The following is a 26,742-nucleotide window of genomic DNA, read 5'->3' as shown; positions in this document are numbered from 1 at the left end:
TGGCACAATGTTTGAATTAGGCAGCATGCTGAAGGCTCACGGCAGCTGTCATACTGTCTACCACAGTGATACCTGAAGCAGTGGTTAGTCTAAAAAAGGGCATTTAAAACACCTTGAGGCATCTATTGTTGTGATTTGGCGTTGTATAAAAAATAAATTGAATTAAATGTACAAGAATAAATTTATTTCAAAGCTCTGGTAACATTATTTTAGATAGATTAACATAAAATATTACATACACAAAAAACCCACACAAACTCTACCTCATCCAAGAGATACAGTAGCCCTACGGTCAAAACTCTTAATTGCCTCCTAGTTATGTAATAAAGCTTTCCAGGAAGAGGGCTTTTATATTTGGTGCCTTAGTTTAGTTTGTATGTATGCCTTATTTTATTTGATGTTACTGTACTTGTGATTATGTATTTATTTTTGCATTAAAGAAAATAGAAAGAGATCTCCGATGTTGTTCCTGGGATCTGCTGGAGCCACTCGCCTAGCTTGGGAGTCACCACACCGAGTGCTCCGATTACCACGGGGACCACCGCTACCTTCACTCTCCACATCTTCTTGACCTCTTCTCTGAGCCTTTAGTACTTCTTCAGCTTCTCGTGTTCCTTCTTCCTAATGTTGCTGTCATTCAGTACCGCTACTTCTATTACTACGGCCGTCTTCTTGTGCTTATCTACCACCACTATGTCCGGTTGGTTATTCACCACTTTTTTGTCTGTCTGTATCTGGAAGTCCCACAGGATCTTAGCTCGGTCATTCTCAATTACCCTTGGGGGCGTCTCCCATTTTGACCTTGAGAGTCTATGGATCTTGTGCTCAGAGCTTGTTCCTGTGCTGCCATGATTAGTGCCTCTGTGCTGTCTTTCAGTCCAGATTTGTCCAGCCAATGGGGGGATATCTGGATGTCAGCCCTTTCCTCTATCTGCCAGTGATACATACCATGCAAGGGCCTGTCCTTCAATGATGGTTCAACTACTTCCTCCTCTTCTTTTTTGGGTTTCTGCTGCCTGAGGTATTCACTACACACATGGTGAGTTGTGGCCATCTTCCTGATGTACCTGTTCGTTGTCTCATCCTAGACAGTGGTTCTGACACTAAGCAGTCCCCGGCCTCCTTCCTTCCACTTAGCATACAGCCTCAGGGTGCTGGACTTGGTGATATCGGTGGCTTCTATCTCCTGCTTTGGCCAGCTTATTTTTTTTTCAGCAGGGTACCTGAGCCCAGATCTTGTTTTTCCCATCCAGCTGACTCTTCAGGACCTGTCTGACCCTCTGCAGGTACTTGGTGGTTGCAGCTTTACTAGCGGCCTCTTCATGCCTCCCATTTAACTGTGGGATTCCCAGGTACTTTCAACGGTCCTTGATGTCTGCAATGTTGCCTTCTAATAGTTTGATCCCCTCAGTTCTGACTACCTTCCCTCTCTTTGTTACCATCCAATTACACTTATCCAATCCGAACGACATTTCAACATTAAACCTGTATATCCTGGTGGTGTGGATCAGTGAATTAATGTCTCATTCACTATTGGCATACGGCTTGATGTCATCCATATAGAGGAGATGGGTTGACGAATGCGCCGTTCTGTAGTCGGTATCCGTAGCCAGTCTTGTAAGAGATCTCACTTAGGGGGTTCAGGCCTATGCAGAACAGCAGTGGGGACAGAGCATCTCCCTGGTAGATCCCTCATTTGATGGTGACTTGTGCCTCTAGTGTTGTACGCCACATCTCCATTGAGTTCCTGATGAAGGCTCTTAGGGTCCTGTTGATCTTGCACATTTCCAGGCATTTCATGATCCGGGTGTGGGGCATTGAGTCATAGGCCTTCTTGTAGTCAATCCAGGAGGTGCACAGGTGGTCAGTCTGGTCTTGCAATCTTGGGCGACTGCTCTGTCGACCAGGAGCTGGTGTTTTGTCCCTCTGGTATTTCTGCCAAGCCCTTTCTGTGCCTCGCTCATGTATTGACCAATGTGCCTTTTTATCTTAGCCGCTATGATGCCTGACAGGAGCATCCATGTGGTACTGAGGCAGGTTATTGCCTAGTTGGATGGTACCGAACACTTCTGGAGGTTCTCTGGGTTCAGGACTGTCTGGCCTTCAGTTAGCCATTCTGGGTGTGTCTCATCTACTATCAGCTGGTTCATTTGTGCTGCCATGTGTTCATGAAGTGCCGTCAGCTTCTATAGCCAGTAGACGTGAATTATGTCGGGGCCTGGTGCTGTCCTTCATACTGGAGACCCTTTCTTTTTATATCTGTCACTGTGATGGTCACTGGACCCTGTTCCGGGAGGTGCAGTTGATTTGCTCTTAGACCCACAGGCCTCTGACCACTGTTATTATGGGTTGCGTCCTTCCCCCATATGCTCTTCCAGTACTGCATGGACAACTTGCTGTACTTTTTAGGCATCTTCTTTGGTGCACCTGTCTGTTACTCCAATAGTTGGCTAACTTCCCTCTGTGCTACCTTGATCTTAGCCTGTAGTTTCCTTCTCCGTGGAGGGTACTGCTCCTTGTGGCTTTTCAACTTGTAGCCAAGCATCTCACTGATCCCTGCTGCCATAGTGTAGATCAGCTGATTAGTCTCAGTGATGGTACAGCGCTGCATCCACATCTTCTAGTAGACCTTCACATACTTCACCTAATCTTGGTAACCTACTACGGAGGATGCAGGTTGCCAGCTTTGCCATGATCCTGTCTTTCAAGTCAGTTCGTTTTGCACTCAATGCTTCTTCTTCCATTGTACTTGGGGCTTGGTACCCAGTCGGGTGGGGTCAGGGGGTGAAATCTCCCCCTGACCTGTTGTCCTGGCTCCACTATTGCTGTAGCATTGTGTATGTATACTGTATGCAGTTAAACTGTTAAAACTAATGCAATTTCTAAAATGGAAACCAATGAGCAGATCATTTTAGAAGGCGTGTCATTGTTTCTTTTGAATATTTAAGATTGTTCATAAGACAAATTAATTTTGATCTGATCTGATTAATAGAATAATCAGTAGAACACTTGATTTTTAAAATGATCAAAATCTGCAGGCCTAAAGCTTCCTCTACAGACTGCAATATGTGTTTGTGCAAAATTTCCCCATGTGACACTCAAAAAGACAGCATTTAATCTAAATTCATGTCAGGAGCAGCTCACACAATTTCAGTACAGTTTAACATAGTAAACATACTGCATAAGAATCAGAGCATGACTGCGGGAGTAAACGCATGTCCTGTGTACTATTTATTGTGTTTTGTGTGAGAGAGCTACACTTTCCATTTTTACACCTGCAGTGTGTTGATTGATACCAAAACAGGTAATTAGTGGGCCTGAAAGGTAGAAGTATGCTGCTGTTGTTATTTTGTTGTTGTGATGTTACTGTCTCCTTCCCCAGGTTGTATAAAGTCATGTACTTGTTTGTGGGCTCATAGTGATCTGTGTCACACTATCATCTGTCTGTTTGTCTTTTTCTCTATTTGTTTCTGTTTTTTCTATTTTACATCCATCCTTTTTTCTCCGTCTGCCTGTATTCTGTGTGTAGCTGTCTTCCCCTCCTCCTACTCCTCTTCTTCCTCCTTCTCCTCTCACTCTGGTACTTACAGATAAGGGGAGGGTGCCACAAGTCCCATTTGTTCTGCTTTATGTTTTTACCAAACTTTATGATTTGATTTGCAGACTCTACAGCGTAGCCACGATCAATAAAATATGTCTTCGGTGACAATAAGCCATAATTCTGCACAAAAGTACTCAATATGTAAAGACATTAATTTAAAGAAATCATTTTCTTGGAAAAGTACCAGAGTGAAAATAGCTGCTGTGTACTGGTTGCCTCATTATTCTACCAGGCTAGTGACACATGGATGCCAACCGGGTGGTTGGTTGGTTTCCCTTGTCCTGTCCTGTGAAGCTAAGCTCAGATTAGTATGACAGCACAGCCTGCAGAGACTACAGTGGGAGATGCTTGTTTGATAATTTACTTGTTTGCAGATTATTGGATCCCTCAGAAAACACCTTTGGACATAGATTACACAAACAGGTTCGAAAAAGTTTGTGCTGTTGTTTTACAGTTGCTGAGCCACTCGAACTCTCTAACAGGCTGAGCTGAAACACTGACTGCTGGCGTGCTTCGAAGGGCCACATTACCTAACGAGACAGTGAACTGATTAACACCAAGACACAAATTTGTAGCTTCTAGAGAAATGAGCAGGCAGGCAGTTAAGAAAGACAGACAAAACTCGAATCCTAAAAATAATGCATGCTCCAATATTCAGGTAAGTATAAGAACAACTTCGAAGGGCTTTGGAAAAAATTTGCCTCTGTGCTTTGTCCTTTCTAGCCTTTTTACAATGCAGCTTATTAAGATCCTTGGCAAGAGAAACACAGTTGCACACATTTCAAAATATGTGCAACTGTGTTGCTCAGCTTTTGTCCTTAAAGTGCCTCCAGAAGTCTCTTTTAATGCCTTTACAACAGTCCTTCCTTTTTTCCCTGCCTCTTTCCTGCTGACATTATTGGGATTTATTGCCATCCTTAATATTAAAAAAGTCGTTTAATCCAAAACAATTGGCTCTGTGGTTGTGATGTGTGGGAAGAACGGAAGACATTCTGAAATGGCAGCAAAGCCCCCCCCAAACCCTCGTCATGAATGACTATTTATCTGTATCACCCCACTTTTTTCTTGTTGGCCAAATAGACCAAAGGAAACAATGTTCAGAGGAACTGCGGGACTTGGTGCAGCAAAGCAATTTGGGTTAAGGCTCCATGATTGACTCTTGGTAATCTGAACTACAAAATGCAAGTTTGGCAATTTCAGTGACCCCATGCAAATTGTAGTCTTAGTTTCTGGTTCTCAGCTGAAAGGAGTGGCACCTGGTTTGTTGCTGCTTGGAAGCATGCCTTATTGTGCATTCAGAGGTGCTTTTCTGCATATATTAGTTGTGATGAGAGGTTATTTAAGTTCCAGCTGCCGTCCTTTCAGTTCAAAGCAGTCTGGCAATTCTCTGACCTTGAGCATCAACAAAGCAGAGAGCTCAGACAACTGCCCTTTTATTTCAGCTTTTCACACTCTGTAAACCCTAGAGATGTTGTGGTGCGTTGTGCGATGCCATTACATTAGCAGGAATGGTCAGATCAACCCATTTAAGACACTCTAATCACCTTTCTTCCCTGTTCTGATGTTTGGTTTGAACTTCAGCAGATCAGTTTGACTTGTCTATTTGCCTAAATGCATGGTGTTGCTACCATGTGCTAATGAGATATTTACATTAATGAGAAATCAACATTTGTGCCTAATAAACTGGATGATCGTCATATTCTTGCAAATAGGTAGGTAGGTATGCCGGCAAATAAACACATTGGAAAGAGTCACCAAAGTGACCAAATCTTAATTTTACCATAAGTAACACAACAACACAACGTGTTCAAAATAAGGACTCATGAACAATTTTAAAAGCATTTTAATTTAAAACACCATAACACTGTCTCTCTATCACTATTCAGCGTCGTAAACTTTCTCAGTTTCAGTTCAAACCAGGAAACGAAATTATAAAAAAGAAACAAGGTGCAAAAGAGAAAAAAATGAAACAAAAAAACGATGCAATGATTACACCAGTCAAAATATTTTGCTGTGGAAACCCATCATATGTAGCAGACATCGTTAGCATGCCTTGCTTTAGCAGATATAATGTCTTAATGTCTAAAACGAATATTGAATCAATGAGCCATGATTAGATTGATCATTACTAAGAACAGCTTTGGTCCAGTATGCAAACTAATGGGTAAATAAACTGATGGCTTTCTTTGGTTTTTTTACACTTCCTTTCATTTTTGTGCTTCCTCACTTCTTCCCAGTGATTTTATTTCAGTGAAATATTGTCAGCTGCATTTGGGTCGCATTAACTGTTGTGTGTTCTGTTATTTTACTGATTACTGTCTGTTATTGTTCTGCATGTTCTTTATATCTTTGTGTTTTTCATCTCTATTGTCTTAAAGTATGCCTCTGTGCTCACACGGCTTTTGTCTCACTGCTAAGGTCATCTTCTCTGTCATCGCCTCTCAGTCAGCTAGTCACAAGGCATATACATCAGTACATACATGTTACATGTATGCAGCATGTTCTATCTTTGTATTTAATACAAATATAGTTTCCTAAGAATCACACATCCACATGTGCTCGTGCTCTTCAAACATGTATGTTAATCAATATTTATTTTTTCATTTGGAACCTTTTTTATACAATGAAATACATGTTGACATGTTTGTTTGTTTTGGTTTATTTGTTTGATTTTTTTTTTTTTGGGGGGGGGGGGGGCACTTATATATTTTACTTGGTTGTTTCCCAATGTGTACTCTTCCTCAACCCCAAAGTCTTTCCTTTTCCTGTTCCTCAAACCTTCCGCCCCCTTTCCACCATCACATGCTTTTCCCCTCATTTTCATGTTCATGCTCTGTTCTTTGCCTTATTCAAGCCTCATTAATCCAGTTCAACAATCATAGATAAGACTCTGCTATCCTCACAGTTGAAAATAAAACATGTATGTATGTTGTATATATATTTTTAGGAGTCTCATGGGATGGCTGTCAGTTTGAAAACACAATGGCTAGCTCAGTAAGCAAAAACAGACACACTGTCAAACTGGTTTATCTACTGACTGGGAACTTTTAGGTGAACGTCTAATATTAGTATGCACATTACAGACCAGGAATATGTAACAGGGCTCAAAAAATAAACTCTTTAACATCCACATGACTCTTAAAAAATAGATTAAAGCTTGGAAGTAATTTGATTTTTTCACTCTTACAGGGGAAATAGTAGAATGTATTGTAGGATGTGTTGTACTCAAGTGGCAGAGTTGCCTTCAAAATGTAAGTGAGATGCATGTTTAATTACCAGTTCAGAGTAATCTGTCAGTTGTAAAATGTGAAACTGGTTAGGTAAAGTAAAGCTAGGGACGATCCTAAAAATCCGAATATATTCATTTTCCTTTTAGGGTTTGCCGTTTAGTTAACACAGAGCACTTACAGCGACCAACAGTTCCCATTATTACACCCACTTCAAAGTGTCATAATGGATCATTTTAAAATTTAATATAATGTGAGTGTATAAAACACTAAATCCTTGTACAGTTGTAACCAAAACGAGAAACTACGTTTTGAGACCAAAACTGTTTTTTCAGGTGTAAGTAAACATGAAAAGTAATCTAATAATAAGATGGCTATGAAAACGTATTTAGCTTGTTCCATTCCTTTCACTGCACTCAATCACCCCTTCCTCCTTTTCTTGCCATCCCAAGTACCTCCCCTCTTTCCGCTTCCCTCCCCTCCTCCTTTATATCTTGTCATCTCATTCTAACACTGGTGTATCATCCCATTCTCAGGCTATCCTCCTCAGTCTCTCCCCCTCCGTTGTGTTTCTAAAGTCTGATTGAATTGAGGTATGTACAGCAAGTCACCATGACAGCACTGCTAACATTGCTAATGTAAGCCCATGTTTATTTGCTTGCTTAGTATTTAAAGAGAAATAATACTAATAATACTGCTTGGTGGGCCAGACATATAGCAGAATAACCATAGTTTTTATTATTATATTATTATTATTATTATTATTACTAATATTATTATTGTTATTATTATTACTATTATTACTATTATTACTATATTATTACTATTATTATTATTATTGTTATTGGTCCTCAATAGCCTCAAAGTTTCAAGCTAGCTTACTTTAACAGCTATATACCTGTAGGCCCAGTTTAGACTTGGTTTAACTGGTAAACAATCAGCTAAACTTAGTCAAATGTGATCATGGCATGATTTCACATTATTTAACCCAGGTAGTTCCTGCCTGTGGACCAGTGGCTAGTTAGCCAGGGAAGATGGCAGGCCGTAATACGAAACAAGTTCACCATACCCAGGATAGCCTTCCAATATGCTTCGCTGTACATAGTCAGGCTAACACGTCACACAAGCATGGATATCAGCTCAGAAATGATTTTGCACCAGTTATCACAGAGAACTGCCTTTAATACTGAAAACCCAGGGTTAACACTGAAGTTAATAAAACCAGTAATTCCATCGTGTCTGTATAAACAACCCAATGTCACGGCAAAGCAATATCCATGCAACTATCACGATTTCAAAACAAATTTCCCACGTGTGGGACTAATAAAGGTTATCTTATCTTATCTTATCTTATCTTTGCCTCCAATAAGAGTAAATAGACATGCAGGCTTAAGTTGCAATAAGGTGAATGCCTGCAAAGGGAGATGTTTTTTATATGCTTATAAATATATATTGGAGTTACATACAATATACATACATACATAAAATGCTTATCAATTAGAAGCCACGTCTGTCCGTGCGCTCCACATGTTGGGGAGAATGGGGTAGCCAGTTTTTAATTGATGATTAAGTCTTTTTATTTTAAACAATAATTATATAAACACTAGATTGTTGTGTCCCCATGGAAATGAAAATTATGCTGTCAACAAGCTGATTTTCATGGTTTTCAAGAGAGAACAGAAAGATGAGCTGGTTTTCCCATCTGGCTATTCCACCAGCTGTGGTTGGTATTGGAAACTTTCACAACATCTCTCTCTGAGAGATTTCTTCATTCATTGGTTACTCCAGCTAGGCTCTCTTCAAGAATCTTGCCTCAAGTTCATCTTCTGAAACCTCAAAAAGTAATCAGTAAATTGATATATTTTAGATTACACTCTACCAGCAATTTGACCACTTGATTCTTCTGGACTTTTATCATACATGCAGTTGTCTTGGCCAACATTTGTGTCACTGTCGGCTGAGCGACTTTCCTCCTTGGTTGTTTGCTATCTACATTTTCTCCCCCTTTCACAGTTTGTTTTCAAGAGGCTTTTTTGTACACTAAAAGTCGAGTCAAGTTTCAGTCAAGATTTTTGTTTTGACTATCTTTTGACATCTTATCTTCCCACTTTTGGGAGTGGAATTATGTGCTTTTATGACACATGACATGTTGTGCTTGAAGAATTTCCAGGTGCCTCACAGGCTGGCTCTCCTGCACTGTGGACATTTCACTGTGAATGTTACAGATGATTGCATTACATTGTTCTACTTTATCATGCCAGAGACATTTTTAATTACTTTCCACATATTTTCACATATTTAGCAATAGGAACACCAAGCACATTTTCTGATGCCATTGCTAAATTACATTGCCAATGACATCTCTTATTATAAAAGACAGCAAGGTGTGATTACTCAGTGATTTTTCTTTTTTATATATATATATATTTTACTTATCTTATATTATTATTACTATTTTTCTCTTTTTCTTAACATGCTCAATGTATCATTTTTGGCATGTCAAGTGTACAGCACTTTGTGTTCAGCTGGTGGCTGATCTGAAAGTGCTATATAAATAAATTGCTTGCTTGCAGGTAAAAAAATTAAGGTCATTTGATAACCGGCACTATATTATATATTATAAAACAAGATGGGCTAGCTTCAAAGGCTTTGAAAAACACCACAACGACAAATAGTGGAAGATCTGCAGTGCAAACTGCAGTTAGACTCTCATTATGGAGGCTCAGCATCTTTCAGCTAGCCTGTGCTATATGAGTGCTATGGTAGAAGCTGGCACTGAATTTTGATTGTCTTAAAATTCTTTGTCTTAAAAACCACTCACATAAGCAATACAGAACAATAGATTTTGCCTTTCTTCTTCTATTAATAGAGGGAGCGCAGAATTATTAGTCAAGTTGTATTTTTGAGGAATAAATTTATTATTGAACAACAACCATGTTCTCAATGAACCCAAAAAAATCATTAATATCAAAGCTGAATGTTTTTGGAAGTAGTTCTTAGTTTGTTTTTAGTTTTAGCTATTTTAGGGGGATATCTGTGTGTGCAGGTGACTATTACTGTGCATAATTATTAGGCAACCTAACAAAAAACAAATATATACCCATTTCAATTATTTATTTTTACCAGTGAAACCAATATAACATCTCCACATTCACAAATATACATTTCTGACATTCAAAAACAAAACAAAAACAAATCAGCGACCAATATAGCCACCTTTCTTTGCAAGGACACTCAAAAGCCTGCCATCCATGGATTCTGTCAGTGTTTTGATCTGTTCACCATCAACATTGCGTGCAGCAGCAACCACAGCCTCCCAGACACTGTTCAGAGAGGTGTACTGTTTTCCCTCCTTGTAAATCTGACGTTTGATGATGGACCACAGGTTCTCAATGGGGTTCAGATCAGGTGAACAAGGAGGCCATGTCATTAGTTTTTCTTCTTTTATACCCTTTCTTGCCAGCCACGCTGTGGAGTACTTGGACGCGTGTGATGGAGCATTGTCCTGCATGAAAATCATGTTTTTCTTGAAGGATGCAGACTTCTTCCTGTACCACTGCTTGAAGAAGGTGTCTTCCAGAAACTGGCAGTAGGACTGGGAGTTGAGCTTGACTCCATCCTCAACCCGAAAAGGCCCCACAAGCTCATCTTTGATGATACCAGCCCAAACCAGTACTCCACCTCCACCTTGCTGGCGTCTGAGTGGGACTGGAGCTCTCTGCCCTTTACCAATCCAGCCACGGGCCCATCCATCTGGCCCATCAAGACTCACTCTCATTTCATCAGTCCATAAAACCTTAGAAAAACCAGTCTTGAGATATTTCTTGGCCCAGTCTTGACGTTTCAGCTTGTGTGTCTTGTTCAGTGGTGGTCGTCTTTCAGCCTTTCTTACCTTGGCCATGTCTCTGAGTATTGCACACCTTGTGCTTTTGGGCACTCCAGTGATGTTGCAGCTCTGAAATATGGCCAAACTGGTGGCAAGTGGCATCTTGGCAGCTGCACGCTTGACTTTTCTCAGTTCATGGGCAGTTATTTTGCGCCTTGGTTTTTCCACACGCTTCTTGCGACCCTGTTGACTATTTTGAATGAAACGCTTGATTGGTCGATGATCACGCTGCAGAAGCTTTGCAATTTTGAGACTGCTGCATCCCTCTGCAAGATATCTCACTATTTTTGACTTTTCTGAGCCTGTCAAGTCCTTCTTTTGACCCATTTTGCCAAAGGAAAGGACGTTGCCTAATAATTATGCACACCTGATATAGGGTGTTGATGTCATTAGACCACACCCCTTCTCATTACAGAGATGCACATCACCTAATATGCTTAATTGGTAGTAGGCTTTCGAGCCTATACAGCTTGGAGTCAGACAACATGCATGGAGAGGATGATGTGGACAAAATACTCATTTGCCTAATAATTCTGCACTCCCTGTAGGTCAGATTTTGGTCATACACACTGCTGCTCATGATCAGAATCATTTGTAAAACAGAAGACAAAAAAGAACAATCTTATGATAGCTATCTTTATCAGAAAGCCATTTAAATCAATTATATAGCACCAAATCACAACAAGAGTCGCCTTGAGGCAATTACAGGTCGCTTTAGGTTATTGATTCCAGTTATTCAGTTCTCTGTTGCTCCTTTGTGTATGAGAGGAGCAGTGCTGCTGTTTTAGAGGGAGGTGAAATAATTATTTGATCTCTTGTTGAATATTGAATTTTGGTCACTTAGACATGAATAGTCTCATTTTAATGGACAGAATGTCAACCAAAAATCCAGCACAAAACTCATTATATAAAAGTTAGAAATTAATTTGCATACCACTAAGTGAAATAGATATTTAATCCCCAAGCAAAACATAACTATGTACTTGATGATTTAGTACCTTCGTTGGCAGTGGTAAGGCATTTCTTTTAGTTTGAAAGCAACTCTCTATATCCTTTAGATTTCTTGACTGCCACTTGAACCTGAAGTGTCAGCCATCTCTCTAGAATTGAGTTCTAGAGACTGACTAGGCCACTTAATGACCTGAATATGCTTCTTCTCTAGTCCTTTACTTTTTTCTTCATCTTCGAAGTATGTCTTGGGTCATTGTCATTCTACAAGGCCAATCCAAACCTATTTTCAGTGTTCTGGCAGCAAGATTTCAGTTCATCAGAGCTTAGTGTGTTACTAGTAGTGTTCATGGTGACTGTGGTCCCAGTTGCCTTCAGATTCAATTCAATTCAATTCAATTTTATTTATATAGCGCCAAATCACAACAAAAGTCGCCTCAAGGCGCTTCATAGATACAGAGAAAAACCCAACAATCATATGACCCCCTATGAGCAAGCACTTTGGCAACAGTGGGAAGGAAAAACTCCCTTTTAACAGGAAGAAACCTCCGGCAGAACCAGGCTCAGGGAGGGGCGGGGCCATCTGCTGCGATTGGTTGGGGTGAGAGAAGGAAGACAGGATAAAGACATGCTGTGGAAGAGAGACAGAGGTTAATAACAGATATGATTCAATGCAGAGAGGTCTGTTAACACATAGTGAGTGAGAAAGGTGACTGGAAAGGAGAAACTCAATGCATCATGGGAATCCCCCGGCAGCCTACATCTATTGCAGCATAACTAAGGGAGGATTCAGGGTCACCTGGTCCAGCCCTAACTATATGCTTTAGCAAAAAGGAAAGTTTGAAGCCTAATCTTGAAAGTAGAGATAGTGTCTGTCTCCTGAATCCAAACTGGAAGCTGGTTCATTAACATGAAACCTCCACCTTTCTTATGATCATCCTAACCCCCTGAAGCAAGATTTTCCATGGAGCTTGAGACTAAGGGTGATCGATTCACTTTATATTTTATCCACTTCTGAATTTCTGAATGCACTAACAGTTGTCATCATTGCACTAAGCTTCTTGCTGATGGTCTTGTAAGCCATCCCAGCCTTGTGCATGTCCCACATACATGTTGTCGCTGACGTCCTTTGATAGGTCTTTGGCCTTGCACATAGCGTGGAGAAACTGGAATGGAAGGAATTCATTCTCTGGATCAAGGCTGGACTGGGACAAAAAATCGGCCCGGGCATTTTGACTAGAGACCGGCCCACCAGGATAAAGATTGAAAATGTGACGTCATTCAGGGGTAAAACCGCAAAGGATTTGGGGAACTTGTGGCAAGAGGTACTAGCGCACGCAGGCTTTCAATTGAACTCAGTTACACAGCGATAAAAAGAAACCCAAAAAATGTCAAGAAGCTGTTGTATTATTAACTGCAATAGCCGGTCGCATGACAGCCACGGGAAGCCGACGGGTAAAGACATTGTTTTTTTTTTTATTGGATTACGTCGTTGAAGAGAAATTTTTTAAGCCATGTTTCCGAAGTAAGAGCCGACGGATGGTCTGGATATACCAAATATAACGTCCCAGAACACTCCAGCTCACAGGTTAGTCTGCTCCAAGCATTCCCACAAAGGTCAGAGTTTTGTAGTAGTTAATGCATCATTTTTCTTAACATAATTGGTGATATAGGTTACAAGCAAGTCTGGCGCTGAACAGAAATTGTCACGCTATGCTCCTTTATTTATTGTGCATAAATAGTGAATTGTCCTGACACAATATTGTGTTTCGCTTCTGTTATTATGGTACATTGACAAAAACATATACTTTTATTCACAGGATAAAACAGTTGTTTTGTATCACTAATTGTCCAGTGCGATTACAGCATACAGTATTATTGTCACTGCTACATTTCTGTGATGCTACCAGAAATTATTTCCACTACTAATTAATTACCGTTGAGCTCAAAGGTCCTATTAATAAACGGTTAAGGAATGTGTATTTATGACGACGATTTGTGAGACTGGTAAACTTATGATATGTACGATGGTCTTTACTTTCTACACGGTGCATTTCAAGGTCCTGCACCCATCCGTCGGTAAACTGTACCTGGGATTGTTGCAGTGACCTGAAGTTACTAAACTTCATGAGTGTATGCACTCACTCCAAGAACCGTATGATTATAAATCTGAGCGTGGTGAAAGTTGGGCAGCACGCTAACGTCTTTTGTCCCTCTGTGTGCTCGTGAGGGTCTGACCCTTTCACTCCTTTGATTTTTTCCTCGTATCTTTTCTTTGTCTTTTCATTAAGTCTGTCTTTGTACGGACCGGCATTGTTCTCCTTCGTTTTGTACATTCCTTTTTTGTGCGGCAAAGAAAAAACAAGGCATTGGAACCAGAGAATGAACGTTTTGCGGTGCTGCAAATGCTTGCATTTGATGCGGTACTTGGATTGTTTTGCCACGAGTTCCCGGCATGCAATGCGCGAAAATCACGTGATTGCTAAACAAGGGGGCAGGTGCATCCGGCCTCCTCAGCTGTAATTGGTCCAGCCCAGAGTCGATCATGACCAATTGGCCAATCCAACACCTTTCATTATATATACCCTTCCTAAAAAAAAAAAAAAAAAAAAAAAAAAAAAATCCATCGGCCCATAAAAACAAAAAATCGCCAGCAGCCCACCGGGCAAATGCCCGGTATGCCCGATGGCCAGTCCTGCTATGCTCTGGATGGATGTCCTAGTACACATAACAAGTTGAGATCAGGACTACCGACTGACTGATTATTGATTGACTAACTGGCTGACTGATTTTTAGTTGATTTTCTGTCTCCCTTCATTAAAATGAAACTACCACAAAAACCTGGGGCTGTGCATTTCTTTGTAAGTGAGCAAACTAACAAATTTGGAGACTCAAATAATTATTTCCCCACTACATTTGTTGTAGGAGTTGATATGATGTCTCACAGAAAACCTGGTCAGAAGTCAAATAGACTCATCATGGGCATGAATGTCATGGTACATTTGGCCCTTTAATGATAACTTAAAAGACAATAATTGGGTGCATGGACCCAGCTTTTAAGTGTGTCTTCAAATTTTCAATAAGATTGAAGACTGTTTTGTTGAAAAACCCAATGATTTCCATATTTTAATCATTTATCTGGTGATTTTAAGAGCAGTTAAAAGACCTGGAGGTAGTTCATCTGATCAGAAAACTTTTCTCTAGACTATGCCGGCCACTTGGTTATGGTGTCCATGTATGCACCCTGCTGTTATGTGCTGGATTGTTTCAGTGACATCTTACACGGCCTGCAACTGGGGTCTTTCGTGGTGTGATAGACCCCAGCCTCTATGGATGTTGTACTCAGAGCATGTTCCTGTGCTGCCATGATTAGTGCCTCTGGACTGTCCTTCAGTCCAGATTTGTCCAGCCACTGGTAGGACTTCAGGATGTCAGCCCTTTCCTCTATCTGCCAGTGGTGCATACCGTGCAGGGGCCTGTCCTTCCATGGTCGCTCCTCATCCTCCCCCTCTTCTTTCTTGGGTTGCTGCTGCCTGAGGTATTCACTAAGCACATGGTCAGTTGTGGCCATCTTTCTGATGTACTCATCAGGATGCTTGTTTTCTCCTCCTGGACTGTGGTGCTGACACTCACCAGTCCCCGGCGTCCTTCCTTTCACTTAGCGTACAGCTTCAGGGTGCTGGACTCGGTGGGTGAATGGTAAGAAGCTTCCTTGTCTTGATGTCAGTTGCTTCTATCTCCTCCTTTGGCCAGCTTATAATCCCAGCAAGGTGCCTGATCACCGGTAGGGCGTAGGTGTTGATAGCCCAGATCTTGTTCTTCCCGTTCAGCTGACTCTTCAGGACTTGTCTGACCCTCTGCACTGTCCTCAGTGTCTTCAGTGTTGCCTTCTGGTAGTGCAATCCAGTCAGTTTTGACTGCCTTCCCTCCAACAATCCCTCCGACTACACTTCTTCAGTTCAACTTGTACAACTGGCATGAAGTTGGTCTCCAGTGGTGTATGCCACATCCCCTTTGAGCTCCCGATGAACTCTTTTGGGATCTTGATCTTGTATAGTTCTAGGCATTCCAGGATTCAGGTATGGGGCATTGAGCCATAGCTTGGTCATTCTGGTCTTACAGTCTCAAGCAACTGTTCTGTCTACCAGCAGCTTGTGTTTTGCCCTTCTGGTATACCTATTCCTTTCTGTGGCCCGCTCATGTATTGAGCCATGCGCCTGTTCATCTTAGTCGCTATGATGCCTGACAGGCGCTTCCATGTGGTGCTGAGGCAGATTATTGGCTTGTAGTTGGATGGGACCAGTCCCTTCTGGGGATCCTTGGGGATCAGGACTGTCCGGTCTTCAGTTATCCATTCTGGGTGTCTCATCTACTAGCAGCTGATTCATTTGTTCTACCATGTGTTCATCATGGAGTGCACTCAGCTTCTTTAGCCAGTAGGTGTGAATGATGGTTACTGGAGCCTGTTCAGGGAGGTCGCTGTGATTGCTATAAGCATTGCCTTTATGGGTTGCAGCCTTCTTCCATATACTCTTTCACTATTGCTCTGTCTCATTCCTTGGTGGCGCTGTTCTTTTATTTAAGTAGAGGAAAAGCCACTGTGTTGATTAAGAATGGTTTTGACTATACGCACACAGCCAGCCGGGTTAAAAAATTGGTATGGTGGGATTACATCAGACTATAATCAATTACGTTATAAGTAGGTGAATTGTGTGACCCAACACAAAGCCTACGGTGAGCCTGTGGTGAGTCTGTAGAAATTTAGAAATAGTGCTGCCTTTGCATAGTGTGTCCTGAGATCACAGGTATCTCTTAATACTTAAATGTCACTCTCAATACATATCACAGAGGAGATTGTTTAGAAAACAAAACAACATTGTACAGGACTGAAAGAAATAATGTTTATTTACTTTGTAAAAGCAAAAAAAAGAAGGAAAAAAATTCGTATTAAAAAATTACCTACCACTTGTGTATTGATTACTTGCAGTGTCAGGAATATTTAGAGTTCATCTGCAAATATTGACACGTTAACTCACAATACTACTACTAATAATAATAGTGAACATTGTGAACTATAGAATATGCAAAATGTCATTATTCATGCATCCATCCATTTTTTTCTGCTTATCTTGGGCCTGGTTGCCTAACCCAGGATGCCTAGACCTCCCACTCCCCATCCAGCTTGTTAAGATTGTCCAGTGGAACATTGCATTCCCAGGCCAGCCAAGAGATGTAATCTCTGTGTAGTGTTCCACTTACACAATTAAAATCACCTTTTTCCTCCTGTATCTGACATTCGACTAACGGCCAAACTCTCCTCTCCAGTACCCTAGCATAGATCTTTCCAGAGAGGCTAAGGAGTGTGGTCCCCCTGTATTGGAGCACATCCTCTTGTACCCCTACTTGCCTACTGGTGTTGGCCAGAGGGGCCGATGGCGCGATATGGCAGCCTCGCTTCTGTCAGTCTGCCCCAGGGCAGCTGTGGCTACAACTGTAGCTGCCTCCACCAGTGTACGAATGTGAGAGTGAATGAATAGTGGTATTGTAAAGCGCTTTGGGTGCCTTGAAAAGCGCTATATAAATCCAATCCATTATTATTATTATTATTATTAAACATGGGACCCCCGCCCCGACCTGCTAGTCCAGAGGCAGCACCACAGATCTCCACACAACGTTGTAGAGGTGTGTCAACTGGGACAGCCCTACAACATCCAGAACCTTTAGGAAGTTGGTGTTTAACTGCCTCAGAGACCTTGCTACCTGTGATGGATGAATCATCCACCTCGTGTCTAGGCTCTGCTTCCTCTACGGAAGATGTGTCAGTAGGACTAAGGAGGTCCTCGGCGTATTCTTCCACAGTCCAACTATGTCCTCAGGTGAAGTCAGCAACATCCCACCCACACTAAAAACCACAAGAATAGCACACTGCTTTCCCCTCCTGAGTCATCTGACGGTTTGCCAGAATCCCTTTGAGGCAGTTTCATGGCCTCACCAAACTCACCAAACTCCTCCCATACCCTAATTTTGGCGTCAGCTACCTCACAGGCCACATTCTGCTTGGTCTGTCGGTACCCATCAGCTGCTTCTGAAGTTCCAGAAGCTAACCAAGTTAAATAAGACTCCTTCTTCAGCTTGATTGTGTCCTTCACCTCCTGTGTCCACCATCTGTTTCCGGGCTTACCACCATGACAGGCACTTTGCAGCTGCAGCTCCTTCCGGCAGCCTCAGCAATGGAGGTGCAGACTCAATGTCCCCAACCTCCCTCAGAATGCTGTTGAAGTTCTGCTGGAAGTGCGAGTTAAAGCTGGGAACACCTAGCAAAAGCTTGCAATACATTTAGGGGTTCTGGGTCTTTCCAGCATCTTTTCCCACAACTTGATCCAACTCAATACCGGAGTTGGATCAAGTTGACAGATCAGCTCCTCTCTTCAACTAATGTGTCCAAAATGCAGACGCAATGATAAGATTACAAAGAGATCATTGACCTGCGCCCTAGGGTTTCTGGTCCCACGTGCCCTTATAGACATCCTTATTTTCAAACATGGTGTTCATTAAAAACTGTTATTTGTACATATGTCTGTGTAAGTTCTCAGTCATCCAAGTCATGGTAGTCTAAGGAGCTTGAAAAGAAAAGCGTCTGGACTTCTTTAAGTTTCTTGAAGACGTTTCACCTCTCATCTGAGAAGCTTCTTCTGTTCTAAGAAAAATGGTGGAGAGAACAAGGTATTTAAGCCCTGGTGGAAGTTATCCCTTAAGAAGGTAATTGACCCACTATTGATCATGTGTCTTGTCACATGAGCCAATGTGTGAAAAAGGGTGTGGGTCATTATCAGCGCAGGTTTCGGGTGAAGGCACCTGAAACCTGACTAGGAGGCCATTCCTCCTAGTCATGTCCCTCCAGGTCTCGCTGTCATTGCCAATGTGAGCACTGAAGTCACCCACAAGGACAACAAAGTCACCCGGTACAGCAACTTCACAGCTTCTCACCGATGGCAACTCCAGACTGGAACAAAGTCCAGCCACTCTCCAGGAGACTGTTTTCAGAACCTGAGCTGTGCGTTGAGTTGAGCCCAACTATACCTAGTCATTATACCTCACACACTAGCTCAGACTCGAAGAAGTCCCAGCCTTGATAACCAGCCTCGATAGCTAGCCACCTGACACAATGCACCCGATCCCTATGGCGTCTCCTTTGGGTGGTCAGCCTACCAGAGGGCATGGCCAAGTAGCTTCTTCAGGATGTGCTCAGGTGGGATCACACAAAACCCTCCACCATGGTAAGGCGGTGATTCACAGAGGTGAAAATTCAATGTCTCTCCACATAAATATTAAATTAATTCAAATGAAGTGCGCCTACTCCTTATACACCTCTGAACTCCTTTCAACACAGCTTCTGTTTTAGATTGCTCCAGAGAATTTTGTGCTGATCACTCCAACCTTGATCTGAAACTTCACTACAGACATAAAAGCAAACATCTAGTTCTGTAACCTCATTTTCATGGCCAGAGACATTACTGCTAACTCATACCAATGTGATCTCATGTCATCACCCAACACACTTGCCAGACTGCTTGTGATGTTTTTTTTATTTATTCAAAATTAACTTCAGCTAGAAAGGTTTAGACACACTTGAAAAAGAAACCATCAAACAACATAGATGAGATCAGCTTAAAACTAGCAGTATACTTTGAACCTGAACTCACAAAGGATTTTGCCCTCTGTCTGTCTTTCTCTCTAACTGACGGATTCACTGTTAACAGCAGTTTATCGCCAGTAGACTGGCTAAAACCCCTGGAAACTGAGATCCAGATGTTTTTAAACACAGTGGTGGACTATATATATATATTGATTGTGGCCAGCTTCAGATGATTTACCTAAATGAGCTGCTCCGAATTTCCCAAAATCATCAAACAGCTAAGCCTTGCAGTGATTTTTGTTCCTGAATACAATGTGTTACCACCTGTGTACTGCAAAGCATGCGCACATATACAAATGCTGTGTTTGCATCAAAGAGCCTTGTCTACTTCCACTGGACTGATTCCCTCTGTAGGTATAGATATTTTGGCCAATGACAGTTAATTTTTGTAACACATATTCCTGTTTTGTCTTGTCTGTGTCTGTCTGTGTCTGTCTGTCCATCTGTTTGTCTCTCCATTCATCTGTCTGTTTTTTTGTTTTCCCAAAAATCCTCCTTTGGCCTATAAAATGTTCCCTATTTTCTGATGTTTTCCTTTTATACTATTATTTGTTTCATTTACAAATTCTTGTCACTGTAAAAAATGGTTGATATGTTCTATATATGATGTGCAATGCTCTCATAACATTTATTAATATAAATCTTGGCAATATTTTCTACCATTCCATCTATCTGCCTCATCATAAAAATGCTCATGTTTTCATATCTTATTATGACTGACCCTTCATAACCTTTTACCTGTGCATGCCATTCTCATGTAGCCACAGGTTATGAGAAGTCACGTAGCCTCAATAACATCTCTGGAATGACAGGCGTCCCGCTGCGCCTCACTCCCATCACCAATTCCACCTTTGAACCCTTTGAGCCGCCCGGCCTCAGGCGATGTCATTCACCCATCCCTTCAATCTTGTAGCATAGCCCACAGATAGCCACCAGATTTAACAACAACAGCAGCAACAGTAACATTTAGAAAGATTTTTTTGTCTGATTATTTGTTTTTGCTTGAAAAAAAAAGCCTACACACAGGAATTACAGTTTTTCCAGGCCGCTCTGTCATTCTGCATTCATGCCTTGTGTTTTGTTCTTGATCTGAAACAACAATAAATGCAAGTTCATGGAGCCCCTAGAGGCCCCATTTAATAATTTCAAGAAAGATTAGCTGAACCTTACTGAAATAAATGTGGCAAATTTGCCTTACTAACATGAATAGAGTTTAGTTTACAGTAGAATAATAGAAGAGTTAGTTTACCTCTAGTTTTCCTGTGCTACGCCTTGCCTGTACTTCAACTGCACTTGTACATCAACACTTTAACCTTGGCACCTAAGAGGAGTTAGAAATCTTCTAATATGAAGCCTAAGAATGCATACAGTGACACACAGACACCAACATATTACAGCAGCATGTGTGTTTTTACTCCAGAATAAGAATATACACTAGCCTATAAGTGACTTAGAAGCAAACGTATTTTGTATTTAAATGCCCCTTAATGTAGCTCCTCTGCAACTTCAATTTGAAAGTCATGTTTGCTGTAGAAGGTGATGTGCTAACACATCATCAACCATTTAATATAGCCGAAAAGAGACAGGCTCCCATATATGTCAACTCCAACACCAGCTTCTGAGCCCTTGTGCCCTTTCTCCTGCTTCCTGGTAATTAATATAGAAGGACCTGTTAGTATGGTGGACAAAGTACTGTGGTTTTTCATTTGTCCCTACCAGTAAGGAGTTATAATGTACAGATATAATGTATTTTCCCATAACAGAATTGTACATTATGCTGATTTAACCATGCAAGCACTATTGTGCAGTAAAGCTAGTTACAAACTCATTATACATAATAAATGTAGGACAAACATTATAGAATGTCAAGTTTTACACAGCTAAAAGTACAAAGCAGCAGGGACAAGGACTAGGGATAAGTGCTCCCTGTGGTCTGAAACTTTACACACACACATATATAGATATAAATATGTCATTGATCATATCATATGATCTTATTACATCTGCTTGAGCCATCAGAGATGATCACTTTCTTGTTTCTTTGTCTTTGTTAACTACTTTCAAAAAGAAAACTACAAAGAAAGCTTCTTTGGGGTTTTTTCACCAGACTGGGGTCAATGAATTGACAGGACTGTAAGCTGATTGTCCCCCTGCATCACCACAAAATGCATGCTCTCATGTTTATGTGTAGATAAAAAGAAACACATTGAAGCAGTGACTTTTAGTTTGTAGGGGTTAACCCTGACTACAGTGAAGACATGAACTTACTGGAAGAAAGGAAAGAAATCAGCAAATCTTCCAACTAGCTGTTTCTTTCCTTTCTCTGTACGTGGAAAAATGTCCTGCAATAGACTAGCCACCTTTCCGGGGTATTCCCTGCCTCTCTCCCTGTGACAGCTGGAAAAGACTGCAGCACCCCTGATGCTTAGGAAAATAGCTGGATGGATTTATCTATAAAAGCTCCAGACATTGCAGCTGCACCTGAGAGTTTGAAGCAGTTTTCTTTAGGCTTATGTTCACCAGACCACCACCATCACTGCTGCTGCACCATCACTACTATCACTGACTCTAATGTGGCCAGTGGCAATATTTTTCGTTTTCTCCCCATTTCGCTTCTTGTTCTTTCCCTGTTTTTGCCTGTCTTTTACTCCTGAACCCCATCCTACCCTTCTTCTCCTGTCCTTCCATCTCTTCTTTGTTTTTGGCTGCGGCTGCTCAGTGGGAGGTACAGTGAACGGCTACTGGAGTGACAGCCCATGGTAGAAGAAGAGCAGATGCCAAAAACCACACAGGAAGAAGACAGCAAACAAAGGACGGACAGAGAAAAACACAATCTAGACAAAGTCCGCATCAGTGTTTTTATGTGCATGCGTGCCCAGACCTGCAGCTACCTCTGTACTAAAGCCAATAAATTCAGCAAGGAAGAACATATCTCCCCTCACATGTTCTTCTTGATTCCTGATGAAGATTTTTGTGGAAAAATTTATTTGAGTGCATTTGGAAAAAGACGGTCCGTTGGTTAAGTTGTATCTTTTTGATTCCCCTGTGCACAACTCTTGCTCTCTCCTTTTTTCTCTCCCAGCAGAAAGTAGAATAGAATGTTTCATTTGTTTACACATCAAAGAAAAATCAAAATGATGCAAATTTGCTTTAAAATTCAGAGAGTATTTAGAAAATTGCACCAAAATAAGTGTACAGTGGGAGGTATGTCCTTCCTCATACTTTTTTACATTCAGACTGTGAGTTACAGAAGGTGAGAGCACTGCTTATAGACATCATTTTTGAATGCTCATGTATGTTTTTGTTTGTTTGTTTGTTTTTTAAACAAATATCTTGTTTATGTTTAAATGTATGTTTACTTTCTTGCCACAGCAGTCTACAGTCTGGCTGCTAAGTTTGGAGCTATGGCTAGAAAGTCTGAGCTTACCTTAGATGGAAAGGAAAATAACAACTCCCAGTTTCATTACCTAATATAGTGTGGGAACATGATGACAGCTTGTTATTATTTTCAGGTTAATTTTCAGGTTTGTTAGAGGTGTTAACTGCATCCCAGTTTTGAATATTTATGCTAAGCTAACTTCATTTATCACCTGCTGGCTGTTTTTCAGGCACAACTGCTCAAGCTGCCGTTGGCAAGAAAGTGATGTACAGATTTGTCCAAAGTGTGTAGCTATTCTATGTGTTTTATGTCAGGCAAGGTTTTCTATTGTTCCCGTTTATCCTGATGCTCAACCCCTCTGTGGTGCAGTAATGAATAACGTGGATATTTCAGTCCACTGGGGGATTCATGAAAACCAGGAACACATTTACACACCTCATTTCATCCTCTCCTTTTCCCAGCATCCATTTGTACAGAGTGCATCTGTCACTTTTCCCCTTTGGTTTCTTTTGTTGTGACAGTGTATATATGTAAAGTTTGTGTTGTAGATAAACCTGCATGGGTTTCTGTCACAATCAATAAGGATGCTAATTTGATAACGTTTTAGTCTCAAGCCTAATGGCACTGTCTAGATTACCACATGTGCGTGGATGTATATGTTGAGGTACTTGCATATGCACTAACAAAAGCATGCAACACAAAAAATGGTCACCTCTGAATGCAGGAAGAGGTCGATGGACATTATGCATGACTAGATGCTACGATGATACTGGTCAGACCAGACCAAGTTAGGTACTGTAATAGGGCAGGGCGAGGGTGGGAAAGTTTATTTTTGCAGGATGGGGAGGGGTTACGTCTTCTACTGTTGCTTTCTTATCACTCTTGAGAGACTTACAAGGTAAACATTAACAGTTGTAGCTTTTTCTTCTTTTTTTAGCTTCTCCGTTCACAAAGAGTGTTCTGAAAGCTGTGTACTTATCAGATATATGCAAAAAAGTAACAGTAACTGTGAACTAATGCTAAAAAATCCAGCTTCTTCCATCATTGTTTCATTTCCCCCGTTCATCTTTTCATTCATTTGCACCTTAATTTTGTGTTCACGTCATGTGTCGTTTCCATCTGCCCTTTCCTGTTCTGTAAACTGTAATATGTCCAAAAGACACGTCTCTGTAATGCAATAATTCGCTGCACCTTCTGAACAAAGAGCAATTCCTAATTGTCCATCTTTCCTTCAGCAGCATACAAACAATTTCCTTCTTTTGATGTCCCAGTGACCCGATGTCCCTTCTTTCTTTTCCCAGTAAAGAGGAAAAGAAAGTCCATGAAGCCATTCCTGTCATAGAATCCATAAATATATGGATGTGATTGGTCAAAAGGGCCACATCTACAGTCAGTCGTAATCAATCCATGACTAACACATGCAAGAATCCTATCAATATAATTTAGCCAAGATGACAAATTTTTAAAAATGATGGAGATTTATACTGGTCTTAGGAAAGTAGCTCATTGTATCTTGTAATGTATAGAAGCCCTTTGTTTTTCTGGATGAACCACAGACTATTTGATTGCTTCGTTTTAAAAGTCTCAAGATTTGTGAATTCCTAGTGAGAACCATTATTGCTGGAGCAACGCTCAAAAGTTAGAGCTTGAAGAGTGTTTCATGTGAATTGTCGCTGGCTTTTTCTTTGTGTCATGTTTGTGATCTGTGTTTCCTCCATCTACTCAGGTATAGCTCTCTTAACCTGTGCCCATCTGTATCTGGTCGCCCATGCTTTCTCAGATATGACAAACTGAAGGACTAGAAAAAAACACTGAAAAAGGTTTTCTGTGAATACCATGTGCTCTGTTTTAGGGTTCCTTCTACAAAACTGCTGTCCTTGCTTTGTTTTTCCGAATGTGCTCCCTTGTCTTCTCCTTGTATTTCTCCTCACCTTTCTTCTCTGTCCCAGTAACTGTATCTCACTTTCTATGGGACACCATCCATCCATTCTTCAAGCCAGAAAACTGAAGCCAAAAAGGAAAACGTGTAAATTAGAGCACCTTCGCATTGGAAAAACAAAAACTATTGGCCTGACAGTGGACTTCGCTGAGGATGAAGATAGGAATGGACAATAAAAAGAATAAAAAAGAGGGTAATGATATGTTGTAAACAGATGCAGATGAACAAATGTGTTGAAAACTCGTGTCCTGAGTGGATTGTCAGCTGAGCAGCATCAAAGAGAGGAGATGGAGGAGGAAAAGTTTGGGCAACACAGAAAGTGTTGGAGGAGGAAAGAAAGAAGCACAAATCGCTTCTCCATGTAAGAATGTGTCCCTCACTATTGCTCTCTTGCACTGTTTGCTTCTTCTGTGTACTTCCTCACATACTGTGTTTCGGTGTGACATCGTGTTATCTTCTTTGTTTTTTTATATTGTGTTCTTCTCATCTTTCTTTTTCATAGCCTTTGTGAGCACCACACCTGGGTCAAAGAGTGTTTGTGAACACTAACTATGGCTTATTCTATCCCACACAGGTGCAGGTGACTTATAGTTTGTCATTTGGCCAAACTGCGGCCAAATTAATAAATAAGGCAAACACTGCATGTCTGATGGTTAAAGTGGGATTCATTTTTAAAAATTCCAAAACTACTGTTATTTGGCCAAGGTCTGGTCTGTGCTTTGCGGGACACATCAGCTGAGATGTTCTGCTTTCAGTTCTTAGTCTGAATTCCAATCCAGTCCTGATTGGCTGCAGTCCTCTGCTTTGAGCGCTGAATCTCTTCAATTTCACTTTCAGTCTCCGAGCTCAGTGTCTCTCAGCTCCTTGTCTGTCGTATAAGTATTTGTTCCATCAGAGGTGTAAATAGTCCCCTCGAAGACCTCTGCATATTGTTACATATCTGTGTGTATGTGGGTCACAGAAAGAAAAATGTGTGACATTCATGCTGTGGTATCAGTGTCCTTGCATGTTGGCTGGACTCTGTAAGCTTTGTGATGAAATCTTTTTTTCTCCTTTGCTTTTCAGTGTGTTTGGGCTATTATTTCCTTGCGTTGATGTGTCAGGTTTCAGTTTCCGTAATGTACAAACAACTTTTTACAGCCAACACTGGAGATCAAACATAAACAAATCTTTCTCTATTGTCTAACATAGATATAGGTAATGCTAAAGGAACTCTCACAGCGACTACACTACACTAAAAAATCTGCAGCACAGGGGCAAAAACAATACAGAGCAAAAAGGAATGCAGATCCACAGAGAATGGAGAAATAAATTCCAAGCGAATGTGTGAGGTTGAAAAGGGACACCGAGTCAAGGAAAAGGAGAAAAGCGACTTAAGTGAGAGATATACGATACAGTCATGTGAAAAACTAAGTACACCGATTTCTGCTTAAGTAGTAATTAACAGCCAGGTGCTGCTAATCAAATCCGATTCAGTGTCAACAGCGTGACCACCTTTATAAAATGTTCTCAATTTGCTGGTCTGGAGCATTCAAGTGTTTGTTCATTTCAAAAAGGAAAGACAGTAACTGCAAATACAGACATACATGTCGGACTCCACAGGCTTCTGTTAGATTAAAAGTTAAAGTATGGCGTGTAATGATTGGCAGGAAAAAGCTGTGTGTGGCTTTGCCCAAAAAGTTGATTTCGTCACTCATCCAAGTGACTTCTTCAGTCTCGGCTGACTGTTTCCCCAACCTTATAAACAGCACATTTACACAACGACTGAAACCAGCACCACTGAAGGAACAATGGCTGGAAGGTCAGTTCCTTGATCATTAATATGCACATTGGCATGACCATTGATCAACAACCACTGATCAAAGCTCATTGATCAAAGGCCATCAATCAATGACCACAGAAGAAGTCACTTGGATGAATGACCAAACGTTTCTCCCACTGAAAACGCTACGTTCAGGTCAACAGAATCAGCCTTTTGGGATTTCCTTACCTGGATGATTGAGCATGCATCAAGACAAGTATGGCTTAGGTTTGCAAAGTTGCATCTGAACAGATCACATAAAGTG

The 26,742-nt window shown here is 41.1% G+C and overlaps 1 protein-coding gene across 3 annotated transcripts in view; it reads left to right on the top strand.

Annotated features, from left to right (window-relative positions):
* The window catches only part of kcnc3a (potassium voltage-gated channel, Shaw-related subfamily, member 3a), a 114,804-nt gene that overhangs the window by 69,575 nt on the left and 18,487 nt on the right, over positions 1–26,742 (top strand). The window contains exon 5 of one of the 3 annotated variants that reach the window (XR_013974290.1): positions 22,078–25,037. The exons of the other annotated variants lie outside the window; for them this stretch is intronic. The gene's annotated coding sequence lies outside the window, so the exon portion shown is untranslated. The remainder of the gene's footprint in view (positions 1–22,077; positions 25,038–26,742) is intronic. 3 annotated transcript variants of the gene reach the window in all.

Source organism: Rhamphochromis sp. 'chilingali', assembly GCF_963969265.1.
Source record: "Rhamphochromis sp. 'chilingali' genome assembly, chromosome: 15".
Lineage (NCBI taxonomy): Eukaryota > Metazoa > Chordata > Actinopteri > Cichliformes > Cichlidae > Rhamphochromis > Rhamphochromis sp. 'chilingali'.
Note: the sequence above shows the minus strand (reverse complement) of the source record. Positions and strands in the feature narration are given on the sequence as shown.